Source organism: Typopeltis vanoorti, chromosome 3 (assembly GCF_054136105.1).
Source record: "Typopeltis vanoorti isolate ZY-2024b chromosome 3, IOZ_Tvanoo_1.0, whole genome shotgun sequence".
In the NCBI taxonomy this organism is placed as follows: domain Eukaryota; kingdom Metazoa; phylum Arthropoda; class Arachnida; order Uropygi; family Thelyphonidae; genus Typopeltis; species Typopeltis vanoorti.
In genome coordinates, this window is record NC_143551.1 from 130,126,619 (window position 1) to 130,153,921 (window position 27,303).

At 35.3% G+C, this 27,303-nt stretch overlaps 1 protein-coding gene across 9 annotated transcripts in view; it reads right to left on the reverse strand.

Moving 5' to 3' along the window:
* LOC150108568 (peptidyl-glycine alpha-amidating monooxygenase B-like) overlaps positions 1 to 27,303 on the reverse strand; it is a 521,418-nt gene that overhangs the window by 105,680 nt on the left and 388,435 nt on the right. The window lies entirely within an intron of this gene.

Sequence of the window (27,303 nt, forward strand, 5' to 3'; positions counted from 1 at the left end):
CTTAATTCTCCTAGACATCACTCAGAAGAAACAAATAGATTCAAAGGCAATATATCTATTCCTTACATAAGTACTGTTTCACATAAATTAGCAAAAGTTCTAAGAAAATACAATATCAGAACCTTGTTCACTCCACTTCCAAAGATCCGTTCCTTAATTATCCACCCAAAACCTTGTCATCATCAACTAAAATACCCTGGTGTATATAAAATATTGTGTGACTGTGATATTCCTTACTTTGGGCAGACAGACAAATCTGTCGAATTGCGTATGGAAGAACACATGAGGGACATTACTTACAAGAGACAGCGAGCCAGTGCATTATCAAGTCACATCCTTTTCTCAGCTAATCCCAATGATGATAACCAAAGTCACAAAGTCTGCTGGGAAAAATCTACTAACATCTTCCGTTGCAGTGACGAACTAGGAAAAATCGTGGAATCTAGAGAAATCATCTTCAATCCTATTCATCTAAATAACAACTTGAGCTACAACCTCCCAGATAGTCATTCAGCTGTAATCATGTACTGGCGTTCACGTGATGCAGCAGGCACGCACTCTCCCAACAATGCTGCAAACGAAAGAACAGCTTCAAATACAACTACAACGTTTTCATGTTAATTATGTATAGAGACTGTCTATGTTGTTCATAGTCTTTTAACCCTCAATGTTTAGTGTTTTTTCTTTCTTTTATAATGTCACCTGAAGATGGCTGTTACAGGCTGAAACTAGTAGTGTTTTTATATTAAAACCTTTTTACTTAAATCTTGGTTCTAGTCACTCAAATCTTTTAAAAAATATGTATGTTAACCGAGTCAATGATCAGTCTGTCATATATATAATATATATATAAGCAGGGAATACTAACCTTATCTGCTTTGTCATTGGTTTAAGATCTTATAATCTTGCACTCAATATATAGTCTAACTGGTGAAGTCGTAAAACAAATAAATTTGTTAGACAATAGAGAGTGAGAAATAAGATACAGTAGAAAGAGATAAATGGCTACAGTGGATAGTTTAAGGCAGCTGACCATTCTTGAATATTAAGTAAATAAATTAAAGACAAAGCAGGGTAGTAGAAGTACGTAATAGACGACAGAATGTATACAATATAAAATGGAATCAGTCCACCCATCTAACCCAGCACCAAGGAAAATACATGTCAAGAAATTCTTGGACAATAAGAGCCTAATGTGGCAGTGCTCTATCTTGCCATAACACCACATTTGGCTGATGATCTTCCAACTGGGGAAACAAATACAGATGTAGAATGTACAGATAGTCACCACTGACACTGTTTTTTCTGCAAAGAAAAAGGGTTCCAAAACTTCCGAACATGACAAAGAACATCAGATATTCACTTTTGGACTATCTCTTTCGAATACTCGAATGGTTTGAGGATTTTCTGATTCTCATATTCTGTAGTTACGTTAATTTAGCCACCCTGATACGCAAAATGTTACAGCATCACTAAATATCCATCTCCGACATTTCAAAAGTCTAATCTAATTTTCATGAGATTAGACTTTTGACAAAATGTCTTGGGCAAATTGGAAATGGGGATTTATTGTCTGTCTGTAAAGCCTGCAGAATCTGCAGTTTGTAGGCATGGAGTTGAAGGTGGTTATGAACTCCCCCCCCTCAAAAACAGTTGTATGCCTAACTGCAAAGAAGTTGTCTAGTTGATTTTTGTGGGCTTCAATAAAATGCTTCCTGGATTCGATCAACATCTTCCTGCGAAATGCTTGGTCTTCCCACTCCTTTTTGGTGCCGAACACTACCAATCTCTTGAAATTGCTTTAACCAACGATAATGCTATTGTTGGTTAAAGCAATATCTGAAGGTGGATGTTTTCCATATTGAGTTCTGTAATGATGTTGCATCGTGATAACGGACTTTGTTTTGAAAAACCAAATTATGCACATTGCTTTCTCTTGAACAGTCTCCATTTTGAAATATACATCATATTATCTCTCAGACATCAATGTGGAGAGTATAGCATTGCCAAATAAAACTTTTAGAGTTACACTCTCATACTGTAAGCAGTTTTATTTTGTTGTTTCCGGTTTGAAAATTATGTTAGAATCACCCTGTGATTCTAAATTATTGTCGGATTTTTATCTATATATATATCAGTTGGCTGAGTGGTTGGCGTATCCGCTCTCCAGCTCAAAGGATATGGGTTCGAATCCTGCCATGGATGTTTGTGATTGTCTGTGGAAATACTAGTGGTGGTGGTGGTGGTGGTGGCGGCGGCAGGCAGTGGATGCCGTTGGTGTAGTTGAGGTTAGTTGTAGGTGGTCGATTGAGTGGTGGTGGTGGAGACAAAGAGATGTAGAGTAGGTGTCTCCTCCCTCGATGAGTCTTTGGACTCCTTGGAGGTGTCACGTAATATATATATATGTATATTACGTATATATATATATATATATATATATATTAATTAAATTTATTCAATACGCAACATGTTTTGAATATATATATATATATATATATTCACATATATATTCAAAACGCAACTTATTTTGAATATATATATATATATTCATATATATATTCAATGTGTGTGTGTGTGTGTTAATATATATATATATATATATACACATATATACATTGTTATCAGTACCTTATGCTTTGCACTTTTAATTATATACTGTCTCAGCTATGATCAAGTCTTGTACTAAGTTATTTACCACCAACAAAAAATTTCACTCAGGTATGCGAAATTAATATCCTTTAATTAATAACTACATTTAATTTTATCTCTTTTAGTTTAGCTGTTATTATAAAAGAGACTGTTACACTGTCAAAAACTTTGCTTTTTTATCTAGCATTAAAGTGTAGATATGGATGAAGAGCAAGGAAATTTCTGTAGAATTTGCCAAACTGTTTTCTGTGGCAAGTTTTGCTCATAGCCACACTGTCATGTCAACTTCAACAGACTAAGTGTGGAAAGAAGTTTTACTAAGCTTAAACTGATTAAAAATTATTTGCGAACAGTAATGACCCAAGAAAGATTGGTTGGTTTATCAACTATATTGATAGAGGCAGACATAGTTTATAATTTAAATTTAGAACAGCTTATAAACAGTTTTACTGTGTGATATCCCCATGATCAAACATTTAATTAATATTATTATGCAATTGTTTTGCATTAATGTTTCTCTTGTAATAAAAACAAAACAGCAATTGGAGATTTTCTTATATTTTTGTCTCATAATCCATCAGGAGCGATATTTAATTGTTTGCCTCAGGGCACGATCTAATCTGGCAATGGCCCTGGAGGGGTCTGATGTTAGTATCCTTGGAATATATCTCCTAGCTAGTAGGCATTAGATCATCACACTGGAGGAAGCTTTACCCCTGCCTGTGTCATCAGAAATGACATAGGTAGGGGTCAAGGTGTGGCACCCACACCCCTCAGAGAAAATGCCAAAATCCTGTGGTACTATGCATCAGTATGAGTTTTTGGCATAATACCACCACATCGTTTATTTGAAGCCTGAAGAGTGGCAAAAATGATGTTTGGATCAAAAGCAATGTTCCAAGTTTATTTTTATTCCATTTCTTCTAGCATATGAGTGACATTTTCAGCATTATATCAGAAATCATGAAGAGACTAAACATTTCTTCTTTTTGAGGGCACAGCTTTAAAATGGTTATTCTGCAGATTGTCCACTAGTTTCCAGGCAGCTAGAAAATAAATCCTGATGCCACTATTCTGCTATTTTGGAGCAAGTCCAAACTGTGGTAAGTTGAGGGCACTGCTGAGGACCTGGGTGAAATTACCAATATACATATATATGGCTCAGTGAGGAATCCATTACTCTATATTCCATGTCCCTCTCGATTTCAGCTAAAAGCAATCACTATGCAAAATCAAGCAAAGAGAAACAGACTACAAGCAAATAAAGGCATACTTCTCAAAGCCTTCCAGATTCACTTAACAAATATATGTGGTCTTAGTTACAACCTCAACAATATTCTTTTCCACTTTTACTATGCAAAACCACACATAGTTTTCCTAGCAAAAATTTAATTTTAACATCTTCAAGTACCTACTCAGTTCCATTTCCCAATTACACTCTCTTTCTTGCATTCTCTGTTCTCAAAGGTTTGAGCTATCTGATAAGAAAGGCAAGTGGAATGATCTCTATGATTCTAATGCCTCATTTTAAAGTTATTGTTTTCAGTTTCCTGATCCAAACATTTGAATTGAATATATCATTGAAGAGTTTCTAATTTAGAACTTCCTCTTTTTTTTTTTTTTTTTTGATCTAATTTGGCTAAAATATCTCAGCCCCATTTGATCAGATTCATTTGTTATCTGTAATGCTCTAATAATGCTGCCAACCATTCTGAACTTTTTAATTTTCATTCTCTAAATTTCCATTTAAAGAATATTATGATTTTCTCAAGTCTGACTTGACTAATAGTGGTGTCACATTCTTCAATATTTTAATGTTTTCACAATTCCAATTGGCTTTCCTTTTCCAACAGCATGCACAAGAAATGAGAAATGCTGAGACATTTGTTATCACAAATGTTCTACACAAATTGTTCACATGCTTACCAGGATACTTGATAATCCTATCCACTCTCAAACATTCTAGATCTTTTTTATCCTCACCATTGATCCTTCTAAAGATACCATAACTGTTCTTTATCTTCCTGACAATTCTGATCACAGTCTGGTTTGAATTTCTTCTTTCATAAAAAACATTCATGCATTCACTCTCATCCATGTGTCTGGCATTACAAGAAAGTTAAATGGAATGATCTTCATGATTCTAATGCCTCATTTGATTAGTCACTGTTTTCAGTTTCCTGATCCAAACATTGGAACTGAATATATCACTAATGAAATTCCACTGGTGTGGAAACATTAATTCCCCCATTCTAATTTAACATCTTACTTTTTATCTAAGCCATGGTTCTCTAAGAAGTTTGTGATGTGTTGAGGCTATACATGAGAAGAATTGGTCATATAACATTTGGTTTCAATGGAAAATTCCACCTTCCTTTTCTGTTTACATCAAAGCTCAAAACATCTGCAAGCAAACTATCAGCACATCCAATACTGATTTTGAAAGGGCCAAAATCAGGAAAACTTGCCCCATATCCAACAGTACCATGCTTTCTGGTCTCTTGTCAAAGCTACTGGCTGTAATTTTCATCTGACCATGTATCACCACTTTTCGCAACTGAATGATTCTATTGCATTATTATTATTACACAGGCACAGAGTCTGAAGATTCATGACATGAGATCCAACTATCTATAATATTTATCGTGCCTCTTCTTGAACTTGTTGACAAAAAAAAAAAAAGCACTCACAACAGACTATATTTATCGTACCTCTTCTTGAACTCTATGATAAAAAAACAAAGCACTCACAACAGACTATAGCAAACTGTTACAGTAATTCACACCCTGTAAACAAAAATTCTACTCCTCATATCCTTACTCAACTTTCAAGGATGACCCCCTTCTTCCCCCAGGCCAAGTGCCAGGATATTTCCTTTGCATCAATACTATAAATCCGATATAGTAACTTAAATGTTTTCATCATGTTTCTTCTTTACAGCCTATTAACTTACTTTTGCTATTTACAAACCTCAATTCTGGCAGAGAGCATTCCACAGACCACTCACCATCTTGGTTACTCACCTCTGGTTACTCAGTTCATGTGGCCATGCCAAGGATTTATAAAGAGGAATGATAATTTTTTTTTATCAAGGATCAAGTAACCCTATGAGGGCTACCATAGCAATAAGTCCTCTTAACTGCACCTCTCTACCTACCAACGATTCCAAACCCTTAGCCTCATCAATTTCCTGGAGTACAGCTTCATTAAAGTGGTACCCAGCTTGTAATATTTTCATCCCAAAATAGCATCACATTTTTCTATGTTAAACTGAACCTGCTGCCTTTTGCCTGTACTGTCAGCCTATTTAAATCATTCTGCAAACTCTCTACATTGCCTTGATTAACTATTACTACCAAATTTTGATCATCAGCAAACAACATATCCCTTCGAATCATTTCCTCTATCATTTATGTACATATAAAACAGTAATGGTCAAAGCACTGCCAGTGATGCTTTCTCCTGGATTCTGCTGTTCCACATACAACTTTTTGATATCTGTCAATTGGTCACCCTTAGCAATCAGTTGTAACTATTATAAAAAGTTAGTAAATTACTAAGACATGACATATCTTTCATAAGTTATGCTGGCCTTCTCATAAGTATAATTTTTTCAATGACTTCCAACGTACGAACGGTTTAAACCTATAGTACATTATTACCATTGGTGGGGTAAGAATTTTTTTCTGTTTTTATTAATTTTTATAATTTTTTTGGCATTTTTATTCACTTTTACCTGGTCTGGAAATCCTGTTGCAGAGACAAAACATCGAATTTTTTTTCAAGCCACCTCAGGCTTCCAAAAACAGAGTGGGCAGTGAAATTCGTCTCCCTTCTAAAGACAGTCAAAAACATCTATGTCCATTGCAGGATTCAAACCCACCGACTGCTGGCTGGAGAGAGGATACACCAACCACTTGGCCCACCATGCATCTTATCCACCTATATTCCTGAATTCCGCCTTTGACCAGATTTTCCAATACTTTTATTACCACTCCTGAGATAATGAGTGGGCTATAATTTACTCTTACAACCTTTATGGAATGGAGTTATTTTGCCCTCCTTAATTCTCTTGGGACCATACTAGAGCCAAGAGTTAAGTTAAACAGTTACAAAGACAATGCCAATTCTTTGTTAATTCTCATAGTATAGATATGATATCCTACCAATTCCATGGCAATAATTGCCAATTGTGTCATTTGGATGCTAGACCAATGCAAAGTCACTCAATAACTCTAACTACTTTGTCTACTTCTACCAATTGCCAGCACAGTCAAGTGAAAAAACTTCCATCAACTCATCTGTCTGCTTCTGTCACCTCACTACCATCAGCACTTGTTACAATTCTCCTTCCATAGTCATTCTTCCTTTTACTTAAAGCATAGATTTATTTTAGAAGGCCTTGGATCCAGTATTTTGTAGTTATGTAATTTTATTTAAAGTACAGGTAACCCTCGTATAACGAGGTTTAAAAATTGTAGTAACCCTTGTTCAACATGGTACTTATACAACGCGGTTTCGATATAACACACTCTACAAATTATAGTAACCCTTTATCTTTTCATATATTTTTCACCAAGTGACTCAAAAATCAAATTTTATCTTCGTGAAATTAGCAGAAGGATTGGACTTGGCAAGAAAGTTATCAACAGATAATGATCTCTCGATGGAGTGCTCTGGAAAATACACGAGACAATTGTATATTTGTTTAGCTCCATATTATGAACTTAATAAAAAAAATTGGAGCATAGTGGTAAGCAAGGTCTTATTTCTGACTTCCTGATAACTAAACCAGCCGAAGTAGGCGTTGAGAATCAGTAGCGCACTCAGGATTTAATCTGGGGGGGGGTTTGAGAATACACACTACTCATCGCATACGACCCATGACTGGGCATCTGCAATGATCGCTGATTGATAAGTAGTATTGAAATAGAAGACATGACACAACATAAATTTTAAAAAAATGAATTTTAATCTGGAAAAGATTTTGGAAAATTTTCTAGTGTTTTTTCCTTTTTTCTTTGGGGACAGGGCCCCTTTTCCCCTCTGGGTGCGCCACTGATGAGAATTATGCAAATGATGTCCAAGAGATTTCAAGTGATGATGACGTCCGAACAGTTGTAAATAAAGAACATCTATGAAATATTAGTTTTGAAGACAGCGATGATGATTAAAATATACAATTTATTTTATTTTGCCTAAAACATTTATGCATTATGGGCAATGAAGTTTACGTACAATTTGTATTTTTATAAGTTTATACTATGTATTTTGTTTCATAGTTTATATGTTTTCTTAACGTACATGAATTACTTGAATTAAATAAAAATATTTTTCGTTGGATATGATATTGTTGTTTATATAATAAAAAAAAAAAAACAACAACTTCGGAACCTAACCCTACTTTTTCTGTGATCTAAGTCTCACATAACGTGATTTATATAACGCGGCATTTCTATGCAACCTAACATCCACATTATATGAGGGTTACCTGTATATAAATTGTTTTAGTTTTATTAAATGTGTATAATTTTTGTATTTGGCCTCAAGTCAGTGATTTTCCAGATTCTAGAAGAAATAGTTAAAAGTCATTGCACAGGGGTTCAATTGGAATTGAACCCTTGTGTAAGTAAATATTAAAACATAAAGAGTATAAAAAAATCTTTATAGAGATGAATAAAAATAAAAAGTAATCTCTTTACAAAATGGCACAGTCGACTGGCAAGATTGGTTGTGACTTAACTTTATTTTAGACTCCAGAAAGTAAATCGTGACTCAAGTTAAATGGCTACAGGAGACAGTAATTCTAGTAGTGAAGCTTCATCAGTAAAGGACGAGGAATTTTTGAAATTAATCAATCCAACCTTTGTAATACCTTCATTCTCAGGTGATAGTCATGAAAGCATAAAAACATTTCCTAGATATGCAGAAAAAATTAGAGATTTAGGATAATGGTCAGATAGTACACTACATAACATTAAGGCACCCTACAAACATCCTGCAAAATTAAGAAGTACATATACTCAGCTCATCCAAAGATTCCTTTCCCTACCTCGCTCGCCCAGGGGTTTACAAAATTCAGTGCACCTGCAACCTACCCCACATAGGAGAAACAGGGTGCACCATCCCAATAAGAAAATTACTATTATTATTATTACATGATATTTCCAGGGAGTCCAAAGATTCATAGAGGGAGAGCACCTACTCTACAGTTCTCTGTCTCCACCAACTACAATGGACTACAACTACACCAATGCCATCTACTGCCCACCACCACCACCACTAGTATTTTCACAGACAATCACAAACATCCATGCCAATGGCAGGATTCGAACCCACAGCCATTTGGCTAGAGGGCAGATATGCTAACCACTTGGCCAACCAGAAAAGATGAACATAAAGGCCACATTAAATTCCTCCACTATGGTAAAACAGGCCTGGCAGACCATTCACTTCAAACATGTCACAGAATCAAACTGAAAAGGCACTAAGTCCCTACACCACACCAAAACCAGATTTGAAAGAAAGTTCAAGGAAGCTTGTGAGATGATGACACATCATCCGAATCTAAACATGAATGATGGATTAGTAATGCCAACAATCTGGAGGACCCATCTGCAAACTATACAGGATCCAGAACATGATGGCAGAAACACAACACAAGAAAACCTTAATATAAGAAGACTGTAGAGATGTATTTAATGTAGTTCTGATGTAAAACTTTATTTTTAATTCTTTCTTTTAAGGTTACATGGTAGTCAGCATTCATAGCGAAGAATTTATGGAGACACAACACACATGTTAGAACAATTACTTTACTTAACATTAAGCAAGTAAAAATAGACTTTTCGACCTCTGTATTGAGCTCATCATCAGGAAAATACACGTTTGTACTTGTACATACTACATGCTGCTGCACTATAGTTAAATGAATCTAAATGATTAAATCATTTATCCTAGCCTGACATCTGGTGGGAAGAAAAAAAAACAACAGAACTACATTAAACAATTTCTATAGTCCTTTTGTATTGAGATTTTCTTCTGTTTGGAGTTGTTCTGGTTGCTATAAAACCAGGGTTGAAGATGGCTCCACATTCTTGGAATAATTAATCCATCATTTTTGTTCAGATTTGTATGATGTTTCACAAGATTCTTCGAATTTTCTTTCAATCCAAGTTTTGGTGTGGTGTAGGGACTTGGTGCCTTTCCAGTCAACTCTGAGGCATGTTTGGAGTGCATGGTCTGATAGGCCTGTTTTACCATAGTGGAGCTAAATACAACATCTATATATTATTATTATACTGACATGAATAAAAAAATTTATTTTATTTTGTTAATTTATATTTTTAAATATATTTTATTTATTATTATTATTTTATTTCATTTATTTTTCACAAGAGGTCAGGCTAGTGTAAATGATTAACAAAGCATTTAGATTTATCTTACTTTTGTGTAGTGTCATATGGCTTGTGTCCTTGCATATGTATGTTTTCCCAATGATGACCTCAATACAGAGGTCAAAACATTATTATTATTATTATTTAAGCCTCCATGGAGTCAAAAGACTCATCAAGGGAAGTCCTTCCTAGGAAATACAAGTCTATCATACCACTCCTTAAACTCATTGACCGTTCTCGCTCTCACCACTCTATCAGGTAATGAATTCCACAGTTCAACCACACAGTTTCCTTTCGCAACTTCCAGGGATGGCCCTTGTCATCACTCCTTCCCGCTGTTCAACCAAGCGAAAGAACTCCCCAGTGTCAACCCTGTAACCACCTCTCAACAGTTTAAAAGTCTCAATCATATCACTGCTGGATCTTGAATGAAAGGATTTCCTTGGAAAATTATTTTTGTTTCAAGATCTAACAAATTTAGCTAAAACAATAACGAAAATGCTTGTAAATAAGTGAAGATACTAATTTGTTTAAAGAATTATACAAATTTTGAAATATTAATTAAAGGTGAACGATGTCATTTATTTGTAAAAGATTATAATGTAAGAAGTTTCTCTATAAGATATATGTTAGAGCATAGTAACGAAGGTTCAAAGTCCATTAACAACAACTTCGGATAAATTGTGTAGCCAACGGCAAATTGTTCAAATGCGAACAGCACTTGCACAGTGTTTTCTGTAAAGACGTGGCATGCATACGAAGTATTCCAGGAAGATAGAAATGAAAATAGGAGCTGGGAGCAAAAGGAAAGTGTCGGGAAGAAAGTTTTGGGTGAAGAGGGCGCTAGAGACACGAGGTATAAAACGGGTTTGTCCTCCCCATTCAGGGCTTTTTAGGTTTTTTCATCTGGAGTTGCTGGAGAATTTCTTGTGGAGTTGGGAGGAGTTCAAGTTCAGGATCTAATCAATAGCAGGCAGCTATTCTCTGCTGTCGGTTCGCGATGTCGTGCAAAAAGAATAGACGAAGAAATATTCAGTACTCTTCCGAGTAAGCTTGAAGAAACTGGCTGCCACATACATCCACGTGGATCGATCCGAGCCATGCTGTTTCCAGTCGAGAATGCGATGGAAGGACAGAACAATGAAGACCAAATCTAGCCCGCGAGTCAATCACCAAGGACGAGATCAAACATTTCAGAGGGAAATTATATAAAAATGACAGACTGAATGAGTTCCAGGAATGTGGTAATGTAAAACCCTTTTATAATTCTTTTGTTAAGAAAGAACGGAATATTGTGTTATGGAAGTAACGAGGTTAGGTTATAAAACTCTAAACTTGTAGGAAGGACTATAGTGAGATTTAGATAGCAGTGTCTAGAATCTAAAAGCTGTTTCCTTAGTATTTATGTGAATGAGTAGTAATTAATTTGCTATAAGTAATGATCTATAGAGTTATCAATGTGAATGTTTTAAGAATATGTGTAAGCTAGTAAGGATATTTAAAAGATGCTAGCAAGAATTTTGTGTAGTGAAATTAGCCTATACTTGGATATGATGTGTGAATTACGGTTGCTATGTCTAACCTTATAACTTGGGATAGCTCTTCCTATTGACTGTTTTTTTTGTAAATGTGTAATCTTAGAAATCTAATAAATGTATCTTGATTATCTTGACCTGTTTTGTGCCTTGATTTGAATCCAATGCACCGCTTGCTAACATTTGAATCTGAGCGGGAAAGAATTATATGACAGAGACCACAACTGCAAACTAAAGTATTTTAAGAGAGAGAGATAGATAAAATTGAGATAAAGAATAATTAATAGATTGATTTACTTAGTATATTTTCTGAGGGTTACTCCTTGGTTAAGAAGAATTTCTAACCTAGGGATCTGGCTGGTGCAGCTTGATCAAATAAATATTGCCAGAACCTGATTAGGAGGTAACTCCAGACCGTTATTGCTGAGGATCGAACTCTATTCAGAAGTCAACCCTTTGTTAATTTATTTAATATACTTAATCTTTCTAAGAATCGGCCAATTGTGTGGACAGATTTAACTGTAGAAAAGAGAGTACAGAATTCTGATAGTCTCGTGTGTATAGACCTTCTTCTATGCACCAAACTCTGCAGTCCACATTCCCTCAGATGATCCTCATAACTAACATTGTACAGCCCTGACACTGTCTTTGTTATCTGCCCTTGTACCCTTTCCACAGTTAATTTCTCCCCTTCAAATCCTGGAGATCAAATCTGAGAACAAAAGTCTAAGTGTGGTCTGATCAGGGTCTTATACACCGGAATGATAACTCTTTTATCTCTGCAGGTCAGCATCCTCCTCATTATTGCAGCAATCCTCCGTGTTACCTTCACCACCTCTGCAATATGTCCCCTATCATCAACCCCAGATCTCTTGTCTCCCTTACTTCCTCCAGTATGCAACATACCATTGATGTGTCCCAAACCTCAAGACCTTACATTTTGCTACATTAAATTGACACTCCCATTCATTTGCTCATCTGTCTAGCTTATTCAAATCCTTTTTCAGGACTATCACATCTGCACTATTACTCATAACCCTTCCCAGCTTCACATCATCTGCAAACAACTGAATATCCCCCCCCCCTGTAATCCACTGATAATGTCCATGACTTATTTTTCACGGTATTAACAACACCACAAAACACTTTTATCAACAAGGATGTTTTATTAACGCTAATATTTCGCTGATTTTCAACTCAGCATCATCAGAGCACAACACACATGTAAACGCGACAGTGAGTGAGACTCACTCACTGTCGCGTTTACATGTGTGTTGTGCTCTGATGATGCTGAGTTGAAAATCAGCGAAATATTAGCGTTAATAAAACATCCTTGTTGATAAAAGTGTTTTGTGGTGTTGTTAATACCGTGAAAAATAAGTCATGAATAACCAGCAACGCCTAAGCTTATCTGTTAGATCACTGATAATGTCATTGATATAGAGGTTAAACAATATAGGTCCCAGTATTGAGCCCTGTGGGGACCCCACTTGTAACCCCTCTGCCTCCTTGAAACTGCCCCACCATACACAACTCTCTGATATCTATTGGACAGTCAATCCTGAATCCAGTTGACCAACCTGACATCCAAACCCATGTGCTGCAACTTCAATATCAGCTTATTCATGTGGCACCCTGTCAAATGCCTTAGCTAAATCCAAGAAAATGGCAGTATATGCCTTTCCCTCATCTACTGCTCTTGTAACTTTATCATAAAAGACTAGCATATTACTAAAACAAGAGCGCCCCCTCTACAAATCCTTGTTGACTCTCACAGATAACATTACCCTCATCTACCCAATGTTGTATACGGTCCCTAACTAATTTCTCCAAGATTTTAACAACTACTGATGACACACAAAGTGGCCTATAATTAGACACTTCCATTCTGCTACCACCCTTATGCAATGCCGATATCTTACCTTCCTTCCATTCCCTGGCACCTTTCCCATAGCCAGACTTTCACTGAAAAGCCAGATCAAAGGAGCTGTCAGTTCCTTAGCACATTTTCTCTCAAAACGCGTGGTGAAATTCCATCCAGTCCCATAGCTTTGCTGACATCCAGAGTACTCAGTATTTGAAACATGCTTTCCTCCTGCACCTCTAAACCTCGAACCTGTCCTATCCCTCTAGTATTAAAATTTACTCCTCCAGGATGAAATACACCAATAAAGTGTTCATTAAACAATTCCACTATGTCCTCTGCATCAGTCACTCTATTCCCATTTTTATTCCACAATGTCATTCTTCCACAATCATTTCTCCTCCTACTGGCCACATAGCTAAAAAATTCCTTAGGATTTTCTTTGGATCTTAGGGCCAATCTCTTCTCATATTCCAGCTTCACCTTCCTTACCAAACTAGTCACTTTTCTGGCCTGTGTCTTATATTCTTCATGCAACTGCTCTTCACCTGTTTCCTCGTATCTCTTCCATAGCCTCTTTTTCACATGCAGTTCTTGTTTAATATTGTTTGTCATCCACTTTACACCAAATTGTGGCCTCTTCTTCACTTGTGGAATACAGCTTACTATTGCTATTAACAAATATTCCTTCACAATTTCCCAAGTACCAATGATATCCTGGCCTTCCAATTCCTCCCTCTATGAAACTTCTCCAAGTTGATGTCTAAGACTATTATAATCACCTGCCATATAATTCCACATATATTCCTTTCTCTTTGATACTCCTGCATGTCTATTCATCTTCCAAGTTAAAACCACATGGTTGCTCTCTCCAACTGGTGGGAGAGATGTCATCTCAGTTATTATCAACTCTTCTGAGTGTTATTTTCTTAATTATAAGTAAAGTAATTCCTCCAGCATGTGTTTTGGTCTCCATAAATTCTTTAGTAAGAATTAAGCAACAGTTATGATAAGGTGGTTCGCAACTTGTTTGGATTATAAATTTTCACATAATGAAACCAAAATTTTACATAAAGGCATAATTTTGCAACTGCTTTTGAAGGGAAAATATCCAATGCACTCAGATTGTGGCAAACATTGAATCCATGAAATCCATCAGAAGATGATGCGGATGTCATTAACCTAGAAGCTCTAACATGCTAAAAAGTGCAAGCCCTCCAAAAAAGTAATATCACTAAGGGAGAAAAAAAAAAGTCTTGAGAAATCTAAAATAAAACAAAAATATAGTAACAGTAAAGGCAGACAAAGGAAATGATATGGTGATCTAGAATAATACAGGTGATTAGAATAATAAATTAAAAGATTGATTATCAGATACATCAATCTATATTCCAACATGGTGGAGGATCTCATGGTATTGATAAAAAATAAAATACTAAGTCTGTTAAATAATATTACATGTTGGCCAATGGAAACTTTGTCCAAATTAAAATTCTTTTACCAGCAAACACCAATGATATAGAGTTTACTTAAGGTTCACAAACCTAAATCACTGCTTTCTCCCATTGCATGCAACATACATTTTGTTCTACCTATAAACCTGCTAAGCATTTAGCAGGTTTTTAGCAAGATATTGTCATCATCATAATCAAATTGCTGACATTTACCCTCAAGGAGTGTACAGGATATGATAGTACAAGAAAAATTTACATCATTACTAATTTCCTATCTACAATTTTCCCTCCAAATCAATCTATTACCTGTCAAGGCTCCAACATTGTCAAATCTTATATTTCTATCATCTACGGCACATTTTACCATATCAATCCACCTATATCTTCCTCTGGATCTTTTTCCTGCAAAAGTGGCAGAGAACACTTGTTTCGCTCTAATCTTTCTTGTTTCTAATCTTTCCTCTCCCATTTTGTTTAAGTAACCATAACATTCCTGGATGCTAACAATGTCAAGTTCTTTCCTAATATCCTTGTTTTTAATATGATATTGCCATTGATGCCATCTGTTCATGCCCCTAATCTTTCTCAGGACTCTCATATCTGCGGTCTCTAGTCTCTGGTGAAGTGTTTTACTTCTAACATAGCTCTCAGATCCATAAGTTAAAACTGGTTTGAACACCATCTTGTATACAGCTAATTTACTGTTTTGACTAATTTCTCTCTTATTCCATATAAATTTATTCAGCTGACTTCCCACCAGCTTTGTCGATTCTGTTGTTTATTTCCATATCATCACTAAAAATCGTGCCTAATTATCTAAAATATTTTACTTGTTCTGTAGGCTCTCCATTCACAATGTAATTGACATTTTCAATGCTTTTGTCTATTTTCATTGTCTTTGTCTTGTTATTACTGACCTTTATACCATATCTATTACAACAGTTATTCAATTTAGTCAAGGAATCTTGCAGACTTGTAGCAGATTTATTTAGAAGTATAACATCGTCTGCATAAAGCAAACAGCTGACATTAACATCTCCAATTTTGATATCATGTTTAATACCACTTTACTTCATAATGTGATCCACATAGATAATGAATAACAGAGGGAATAATGTGCATCCTTGTCTCACACCAGATTTAACATTAAACCATCTTCCTGTACCTCCTTCAATTCTAACTGCTGACTTACAACTCAAATAAAGAATAAGTATTGCTTGATATAATGCCCCATTGACACCATATAACTGTAGCGTATTGAATAGCTTCTCTCTTGGAACCTTGTCATATGCCTTTTCCAGATCGACAAAACTTAAATACAGATCTTTGTTATATTCCCATGCTTTCTCAACTATTTGTCGTAAAGTGAAGATCTGATCCTGACAGCCTCTATTTGGCCTGAACCAGCCTGTTCTTCACCAAGCTTCTCTTCCACAATCCATTCTTCCTCAACTATTTCTCAAGTATACTGACATAAATCTTGCCAGGAATACTCAGCTGAAAAATACCTCTGTAATTCTAACATTCAGTTTTATTTCCCCTTTTATATATGGGTACTGTGAGAACTCTACTCCAATCATCTGGAATTTGTCCCTCTGAACTATGTAGTGCAGCCACTGTTAGACTTTTATACTTCAATACTTGAGCATTTCTGGTCAAATATCACTACTCCAGCTACCTTTCCACGTTTCAGACTTTTGATGGCTTTTTCTACTTCAAGTTTGGATATGTATTCTTGATTGCATGCCTGGTCAGTGTTTTTTTATTACTGTGCTGTCATCACTGATTGTTTCATTTAGCAATTTTTCAAAGTAATTACTCCATACTTTAAGGATATCTTTTTCTCCAATTTTCATATCACCTTTATCATCTCTGATTCCTTTTACAGCATCTTTCCTCAAAGTCCTCCCATGATTTTTGTTTAGATAGTTTTACACAGTGTTGTTTAGCTTTCTTACATTTGTCTCTGTATTCTCTAAGAGCACAAGCTGACTAATTTGCCAGGATATGCTTTCTTCTTTTCGTTCACTGCTCTTTAATTTACTGTGTCCACCATGGAGTTCTGATTTTTCTATCCTTGTAGACAACCTCATCGCATGCCTCTCTGGCTGAATCAATCATTTACTTCAGAGCTTGCCATTGAATCTCCAAGGTTTGATTCCTGTTCTCAAACTCTTTCATTTTTTCTTGAATAATATTTGTATATTTCAGTCTACAGTTCACATCTGAGAGCTGCTCAACTTTTATTTGCTTTAAACTTTCTTACATGTTCTTGTTTTCAATATGAGATTCAATTTTACCCTACTCAAGACTAAATGGTGATCACTTCCAATTTCAAATCCTCTGTACACTCTAGTGTTCTGCACCAGAGAGAAAACATCACTATCAACAATAACATAGTCAATGAGACTTTTCTTATTCCTTGCATCTTCTCTCCATGTGAATTTGTGCACATTTTTATGTTGGAACATGCAGGCCCGGTGTGAGGCAGGGGTGGAATGGGTGAATGCCGCAGAGTTTGTTACAATTATACTGGAGGCAGAAAAAATTAAATATTTAAAAAAAAAATTAAATTGGATATATCATATATTTAAAAAATATAAAATTTATATATACATATTTATAAATATAATTATATTTTATTCTAATTATATAAGCTCCAAATAATGATTTTTATTTTGATAATCACTGGGACCAGTACGTAGAGGGAGCCTGCCTCACAGCGCTGCTTAATAAGGGCACTTGCTCAGCTATATTACGGCAACAAGATATTTTACAAAAATACAGCATTTAGTTTACCAAATAAAAAAGTGCCATTTCCCATTGACAGTTAAATATGTACTTATTATAAGTTAAGGGGATAATAAATCCCTCATTATTTTAAAGCCGGATAAGAAACTCGGAGATCAAAATCTAAGAGTTTCATGCTGAAGAACTTTCGGTGAGTCGAAGCATAAGTCAACACCTGGTAGTACAACACTAAGGCAACTCGGAGCAAAGGTGGAGCAAGCTCCATCACTATCCTTAATATTTTCTCATAATGTAAAATGCAGCTCCTATGAGATGTATTACTGTTTTACATTACGAGGAAGGTCACTACCCAGACCGGTTTCAACCTTTATTGAGGTCTCATCAGTGAGTAGGTTTATCCCCTTGACTTAATTTACGTCGTCGGAAAAAAATAACCTCTTTTGGCACTTTAATGTGCTCATTATATTTTATTAATAAAAAAATTATAGTCATACATACTAAAACCAAACATTTTAGAACCCACTTATTAGATACTTAAGGAAACAACCCATAAAGTATTATACGATGTGAATTTCATAAACTTTTATAGTCTATATATATATATATATATATATATATATATTAAATTATATTATGCATGAATTAGGGCAATAGTGACTAGCAATTTGAGTCACTATCGCCCCGATAGTGACTCAAATTTCAAGTCACTATCGCCCTGACTTTCACGTTGGAGCGATAACTCACTTCCTGCAGTAAACAATATGCCCTCCACAACAGCAACTATACTGTTGTGGAGGGCATATTGTTTACTGCAGGAAGTGAGTTATCGCTCCAACGTGAAAGTTGGGGCGATAGTGACTCAAATTGCGAGTCACTATTGCCCTAATTCATGCATAATATAATTTAGAGTCACTAATTAAGTAAACAATATGCCCTCCACAACAGCAACTGTACTGCTGAAACACGAAAAACAATTTGTTTTATCATGAAACTGAATAAGGTTCACAGACATTTGCAGACTGTGTAATATATTTCTCAACAAATAGTGCAATTAGAGACAACTGGGAATATAAACACTAACTAATGAATCACATCTCCCCTCCAACAGAAACTGTTGTATAGACTCAAGCAAAACCACATGTTGCCAGTGCAACATGTTTTGTTTGACACAACCCCATCATGAAAGTGTTAAAACTAAGAAATATATATTGAATGTATTTCAGATATTATGGAAATCGGTTTAAGAGAATTAGCATTTCCATTCGACTGTCAGCTTGCTTTTTGTTTGGGTCGTGTGATCTTTCGTTAATACCACACCAATCATATGCACTTCTTAATAGCTACTCTTTCTCTACTGGCTTACAATCGTGCACATCTTTCACTTCTTATTAGTAATTTGTCAAGGATTGTTCATTATGTATCTCAAGTCTTAAATTACTGGTAATTTTTACTTGATATAATGGGAAAGGAGATGACTCTATTTGGGTAGATAACTTTGATGTTACACATCAAAGTTATCTACCCAAGAAGTGATGGAGAATAGAAGCTTCTTGGTGAGTCATACCCATTTTCAGCTTTTTTCTTCTGAAAACTTTAGTTTCCGATAATTCCCGCATATATCTCGCACCACGATTTTTTAGGTTTAATTTTGGGAAAAAAGTGTGTTATATTCGAGTAAATACGGTAATTTTTTTAGTTTTCAAATTCTTAAGTATGGATCATTGGTTAAAGACTGGACTTATAAAACGCACAAAAGAGAGCAATATAGAGGATATAGAAATAAGCAATTTCACTCCTCTCATTGATGATAAATTATTTATATTAAGTAAAAATGTATAGTATCTTTATAAATTTGGTTCTATTAAAAATAAATCTTTTTTTTTTTGTACATCTTTTACATGTTTAAATGTACATCTAAATTCAAATAAAACAGACATTTACAATGAAATATATTTTTATTTATTATTATTATTATTTTGATAAGGTACTTGGTAATAATGAAAATTAAAGAAGGGGTACAGAGATATCTGAAGTTTCAGAAACACTGATCTATCAAAATATTTAGCCTGAAACATAGGTGTATATTAGGCTGTTCGTTTTCTTAAATTCTGATTCGAATTTGGATAGATGAAACAGCGTGATATGCACTTCTTACATTTTTTTCAGCGTCATTTCAATTTTGAATGTGAAACATATTGAGCAAATTGTGTATTCTGTGTTTAAGTGACTTTGGACAATTTTTGACTTTGTTTTTAATTGTGTACTTATTTTTGGAATTTTGATAGACAAATAAAATTTTAAAGAATAGTTTATCAATTATTAAACATATTAATCAGAGGCGCATTTTGCTAAAATGCCATAATTTCTCATTGGGCAACATTTTTATGTCTTACATTGCCCTCAATAATTATACCTTTAATGTTTATACCTTTAATTTTTATACTCAATAATTACCTTTAATTATCAAATTTTCAAATTATTGTATAAATTAATTATTTATCATAAAAATCCGTAGAAGGAAAAAAAAAAATCAAAAATCAGATAACGCCTTTTTGTTCCCGTATACAGGGAGTAGGCAAGGCCATTTAGCCCTATCTAACTTTTGGAGACTGAGTGGGCAGTTCAATCTCCACTGGTACCAATGAGAGATAGATGGCCCAAGGCTATCACTAATTAAGCGGTACACAGTGAAGAGAGACGGCTCAAATGTGCCGCCATCTCGTGGTCCCTAACACAAATGTATTTAATGTCTGAAATAATGTGGGTTCTACGGTTGATTTTCTTGAGTTTACAGGACGAAAACCCCGCTTGCCCGTGCCAGAGATCGACTAACTTGGAAACCGGTCAAAAAAAGGCTTAGAAAAATTTCCTCTAGTCGCCGACTAGACTCGAAATCAAGTCATCCTTCGTGCAGCCAAGCACCGTGGTATGCAAACGCCACATCCACTGAGCTACACAGGCTCCAGTTTTCATTATTAAATATAATTATTTGAAATCGGGTCATTCTTTCTGAAACACCCTTTATTGTCTCAGAGGATATCAAATAATTATTCTCCCTAAGAAGTAGTAAATTATATTTGTGCAAATAACTGCATGTCTTTTTCCTAATGTGTACACATCACAACGAATTCTTTTAATAATGCCAACTACAGTTGTAAGTGCAGAGTGCAGTTTATTCTAAATTAAGACTTATTAGAAATTATGAGGTCCACAATGTCCCAAGAGAGAGAGATTAGACGGCTTAGTCACTTTATCAATTGATAAAGTGACATAGCCGAGACACTAGATCTAGAAGTAGTAGTAAAGTCTTTTTGGTGAAATTAAGGCTAGAAAGGTTTATTTTTTTTAAATAATTAAAATTGCTAATTTTTAATTTAGATTTTTTTCATATTTAATGTGATTTATGTAATATTTATAAATTGTGTTAAAATTATGTACTCATTATATAATAAACACAAAAATATTTTATTTATTTATTCACTATATATATATAATTTTTATATATACATATACAATTTCGGCCGAAGGGCAGAAAAAAAAAGATCTCGCCCACATTCAAAAATTTGCTAGGGCCAGCACTGGGAACATGGTGTTAGTAAGAACCAGTCCTTGTCCTGAACAGAAATCTGACAAGTATTTGCCATTATTAGCTTTGCTCTTTTCTCCAAATTTTCCTAAAATAATTTTGTATGTCTGACAATCATTTCCTATTCTGTTATTTAGATTCCCCGATAGGGACCAACTTTTCATTTTTCATTGTGTCAGTTGCTTTCTCTATCTTTCTCTCCTTCTGTAGGACCATAGGCATAAATAAGTCTCATTGTCCAGTTCCCCATTCTGATATTTGCCCATGTCACTCTACTTGAGACTGCCTGTCATTCAAGAAGATTAGCCTTGTGTTTAGTTTTGAATACTATGGCTATTCCTTTTCCCTGATTGCCATTGCCTGAATATAACATTTTGTATTTATTGCTCAGAAAATTCTCACCAGATTTTGTCTTTTTTGTTTCAGTCACACCTATTATGTCAATCTGGTACTTATCCAATTCCTGTTAGCTCCATTTCTTTGCCATTCAGGTTTCTTATGTTCATAGTACCGATCTTGAACTGTGGTGTTATTGAGTTGGAGTGTGTTTTAGGGTTTGTTCCAGTAGCTGACTTTTCACTGTTTGCCCTGGTTCCCTGGCAAAAACAATGGGGGAGGGGGCCTTGTTTAACCGGGCGATGCACCAGTCGGCATGAAATTCTGTCATGTTGTACCATCATTAAATATTGTGGTTTAAGCCAATAAGAATACAATCTGGTCGGCTAAATCCCAAACTGCCAGCCCATCCTTGTTTGTTCAGTATCCAGGTGGATACCTAACAGGGTGCACCACGAGAAGGTGAGAATTGGACATTGGAAAGATATTGTCATATATAAAAAAAAAAAAACTCACCATACTTTAAAAACCAATACAGAACATTTGGAAGAAGATGGCCACTTAATAAGCATCAGTCTGTTGCTTACAGATTGATGCTTATTAATACAAAATAGGGACATCAATGTGTTGTCCCTTTTTTCTAACATTCTAGTATGTGACAAAGTAGTGAGGCTTCTTTCCAAAATATTCCTGACATTTGCAAACTTGGCACTGTCTTAAATCAGGTTATTTTAGTTTGAACAACGAACTCTTTAAACATACTGAAGGTATAGCAATGAGCCCATCACTTTCACTCCCGTTTGTTAACATACATGGATTGTTTTGAAACCCTGGTACTAAATTCAGCACCCCCCCTTTCCCCCACAAAGTTCAAATTATGGTTGAGGTATACAGATGATGTCGAATACCTTTGTTATAAGGCATTCAGATAAGTCTCCCTCATATGCTTAGTTACCTCATAAGCCCATTGATGTGCATGTGCACACACATACATCACATCACCTTCAGTTGGAAGAAGAGGATCACTTAATAAGCTTCAATGTGTTGTCCAGGGAGAATATTCAGGCTGTCCTAGGTGTGCAGTACACACCCATGGAATAGCAATATCACTGATATTATATTTTTGCATTATTTATTCATTTTGTCTCCAAATACAAGTGGTACAACATTATTTACAACAAATTAAGATACATTACAAATGAGAACAGCTTAAATTTGGTAGGTGAATTATACCAGGAATAATAAGGAAAATATGAAAAAAAAAAGAAGGAAACTATACATAAGTTATATACAATAAATATGGTCAGATATTCCTCCAGTACCTTGCACGATCAACTTTTTTTTCTGTCCAGGATATAACAGTCCTCTTTTGTGCAAGCTGATTGAAGAAGGGGACAAGAAAGAACGTGTTCCATGAACTGGGTTGTCCCGCACTCACAGTTATCTGGTCCAGTGAGGTAGCCCCATTTGATGAGATTTTCTTTGCAGTATCCTGCAGTTTGAAGTCTGTTGAGGCTTTCCAAGTATTCCAGTCAAAGCGGGCACCATGTGGAAGATGTTCAGCTGTCGGAATACCAGTATTATTTTCAGGGTATAGTGCAAGCCACGGTTGAGGTCTTGTCTCTGGAGGGTTTTTAGATAGTTCAACAGTTGCTAGGAAGCTATGTTGGGATCATAGTCTTTGGGGCACTGTGGTCTATCAAATGCAAAAATGCAAGTGACATTTTTGCATTTATTCCTGTTAAAGACTCCACTAATTGTTTCCAGGCTTTGTGTGATTCCTAAAATTAAGCACAATATATTAATGCTTCATGAAGCATTAATGTATTGTGTTTTCACACTTTTCGACGTGCAAATATTGCATCATATTCATGTTAATAGCCCTGGTATGAAGTCACAAATACTGACACTTTCAGCCCTTTAAACAGACATGAAGATGACATGAAATTCTTAGTGTCGAGTGGTTTTAAATGTGCGCTGAGACAATAGCACCCAGAAGTTGTTAGTGGCTGTGACTGGTTATTGTGTGAAGCAATCCAATTGAATGCTGTCATATGTAATGAGTTGCAGTTTTTGTTTTCAGAGTTTCATCTGTTTTACATGTATGAAGTGTGAACTGATGTGTGACACTGATATAGACAAGCTTTTAATGTATATTGATATTGTTATAAATAATTTATAACTTTTTTTGCCAATATTTACAATAGGAAACAGTGTTAACAATGTACAATATCCTGTTTTTTGCCAGAGCTTTTGCAAATTGCATGATAATAGTTGAATGAGGTTGAAACTTATGTATAAGAAACAATAAATTACACAATAACCATAATAATCAACTTTAATGAAATGAAAGTACAGATATTTCGTACTGAAAATAACAGTACTATATCATCGTGTAGAAACAAGCAAATCAAAATACGGGAATATAAAGTGCATACAGGAGTGAGTGGTTTACCAATTAAAACCTGTTGCCGCATGGCTAGAAATTAGCATCGATAAATAATATTATTAAAAACTATTTTTGATGGTTAAATAACATAAGAATCTTCCAAACTTTTGGGAGAGAGAAAGACAATCATCTGATTCAGATTTGGCCAATGTAAAAGGGCTTCACAACTTTTTTTGAAAAGACGTTCATATTTAAACCTGCTTCTATGGAGAAGATGAGCTTCATCCCACTGGATATTGTGTTTAGTGTCAATATTATGTTGTGCTAGATTAGACTTTTGAAGTTTCATGTATTCGATATAATACTGATATTCATGAATTCTTTTATCCACAGCATGGCCTGTCTGCCCAAAGTATGTTAGATTACATTCACAAGGTAATCTAACATACACTCACATAATCTAACATAACAATCACAAGGTAAATGCCAGCTAATGATAGCATTGACAGTTTGTCTTTTGTAGATGGCAACAGATGAGAAATTTTGTTGATAGAAAAACATATGGGAATGAGATGATACTTCATCAAAATTCTACTAATCGATTTCGAGATGCCAGAAATATAAGGGATTGGAACCCTGTGGTCTGTTGAAGAAGCCTGAGGTGTTGGAACACAGGAGCCAATTATCTGCTGGATTTGATTAACGTTGTAACCAGTAGTGAGCTATGGAAATTTTAACAAAGGGCTCGCATCATTGAGGAAAAAAAAAAAAAAAAAAAAAAAAAAAAAAAAAGCTGTATTTCACACAAAAACTTTTATTAATACAGCTTGTGCACAAATTCCAATCAAAAGGTGTGAGAGGACAATCAGCCTGTAAAGGCTATCGCTTTTAAACAAATATTAAATATTTCATGATCTAAACATGAAATATTTGCACACAATCAACTGTGTTAATTGTTAATTTATCTTACATAAGAAAAATATTTTTTAACTATCAAAATATAAATCTTTTATAAAATATTTGATTGGCTACTAGTTTTACCATACGATTGGCTACCAGAAGGGAGAAGGGTAAAGATAGCGCATGCGCTTATTTTATTTTCAAACTTGGGCGCATTCGTTATAGAGGAGTTGATACAATAATTCCAAATAATCTATACACTGCCAAATAGACTAATTTTTGTTAGGTTACTGCATGAGTTTGTCGCTTAATATGTTTCAAAAAAAATTTTTTTTTTAAATAAAAAAGTAAACAAGAATAAGGGGCTCGCAAATTTGAGAAAAATTTAACAACGGGCTCATGCGAGCCCCTTATAGCTCACCACTGGTTGTAATTAATTAATTAAAGACTTGATAACACCAATTTTCAGCTGAAAAAAAAAGATCTATAGACAAGTTGAAGGCACTGCCATGGGTAGCCCTCAGTCTCCACCTATGGCAAACTATTTTTCGAACCATCTGGAAGATACCTTGTTCTCATTCATTCATCCTTCTCGTGGTTTCATTATATTGATGATGTCTTTGCTGTTTGGCCTCATTCTGAAAATGAACTTACCACTTTCCTACAAAGATCAATAACCTTCATCCATGCATTCAATTCACCATGGAAAAAGAAAAGGCTGGTAGCTTACTATTCTTGAACGTCCTTCTTACGAACACAGCCTCATAATTTATCAACTAGTGTTTATCGAAAACCTACCTTTACTGGCAGATACATTCATTAAAAGCCTGCTCATAACACCTCTCAAAAAATTGGTGATATCAAGTCTTTAATTAATAGAGCATATAATGTGTGCTCCTCTCCCTCAAGCTTACAACAAGAACTTCTCACTATCAAAACATTAATGGAATTTAATGGTTACAACCCTAATCAAATCCAGTAGATAATTGACTTCTATGTTCCAACTCCTCAGGATTCTTCAATAGACTGCAGGGTTCCAATCTCTTATATTTCTGGCATCTCGGAACCAATTGGTAGAATTTTCAAGAAGTATCATCTCATTCCCAAATATTTTCCTATCAACAAAATTTCTCATCTGCTGCCATCTACAAAAGACAAACTGTCATCTCTATCATTATAATAAACACATCTCCTTGCGGATATGTATAATGTTAAGCATTAAGGGAAGGGCCACTACCCAGGCTAGTTTCGACCTTTATTGAGGTCTCTTCAGTGGGAGCCAGGCCCAAGTGGAGATACCAACATTATACATATCCGCAAGGAGATGTGTTTTGCATTATGGGAGATACTGAGATAGGGGTGTTGGCAGCTTGCTCCACCTTTGCAAGGAGTTGCCCGGTGTTGTACCACTTTACCCCAGTCCTGAAGATACTTTCAGACGCAAACTTTGTTTGCACACAATTGGATAAAGGATTAAACTAAATTTATTATATCTCTATCATTAGTTTGCGTTTACCAGATATCTTGTGAATGTAATCTAACATAATTCTTGTAGATAGGCTTATATGTTGGTAACCGTGACTATTAAATTATTTCAGGAATTTACAACGTATACTGGAGTATTAATTAAAATAAACTTTAATAAATACTTCCTATATTTTGGCAACGTCACATCGCCATCTTCATGGGAAAATATAACTATGACACGTGCACGCAGGCACTACAAAGAGCAAATGAGGCAGAAGAGAGAAAACTGATGCTGTTCCTAGAGTCCTAAAGGTTCCCCCCCCCCGAGGCTATATTGGGTTGTCTTGGCTGTTGGGCTGAAGTTCTCAAGATGTAAGCTTCCCAAATTTGGGGTAGTCTCAAGCACCCAAATTTGTTGAGGTTTGGAAAGTTTTTAGAGCTGAGGCTGATTCCACGAACAATCTTTCGTATTTAAATTTGCTGCGGTGTAATAACGTGGCTTTCTTCCAGCATAATCTGTGGCGGGTATCAAGAGCATGGTCTGCAAGCCTAGAGTGGCTGTAATGGTGAAACTGTCTTTGTGTTCTGATATCCTGACATTTGCTGTACTGCCTGTTTGGTCAAAGAAGGACAGTTTACAGCTGCAAGGGATCTGGTATACTTCAGGAAGGTCTAGGGGAAGTGGCTGGTCTTTGGTGGAGCGGATAATGGATGCCAATTTCTTATATGGTTTGTAACAAGAAGTCAGGTCATATTTTTGGAGGTTAATATTTTGGTTAACTAATAAATTAAAGCATTTATAGTTATCCTACAATTAATTGCACTGGACCAATTAAGATGAGCACTGATGCACTATGCCTTCTTAAAACTTTCGTACATCAATAAAAATGCAATCATACGGTCAAATTGACATGAATTTTGTAGTGCAGGTTGCATAAGCCACACGACAGCACACCCAACTTAAATGGGCACGTG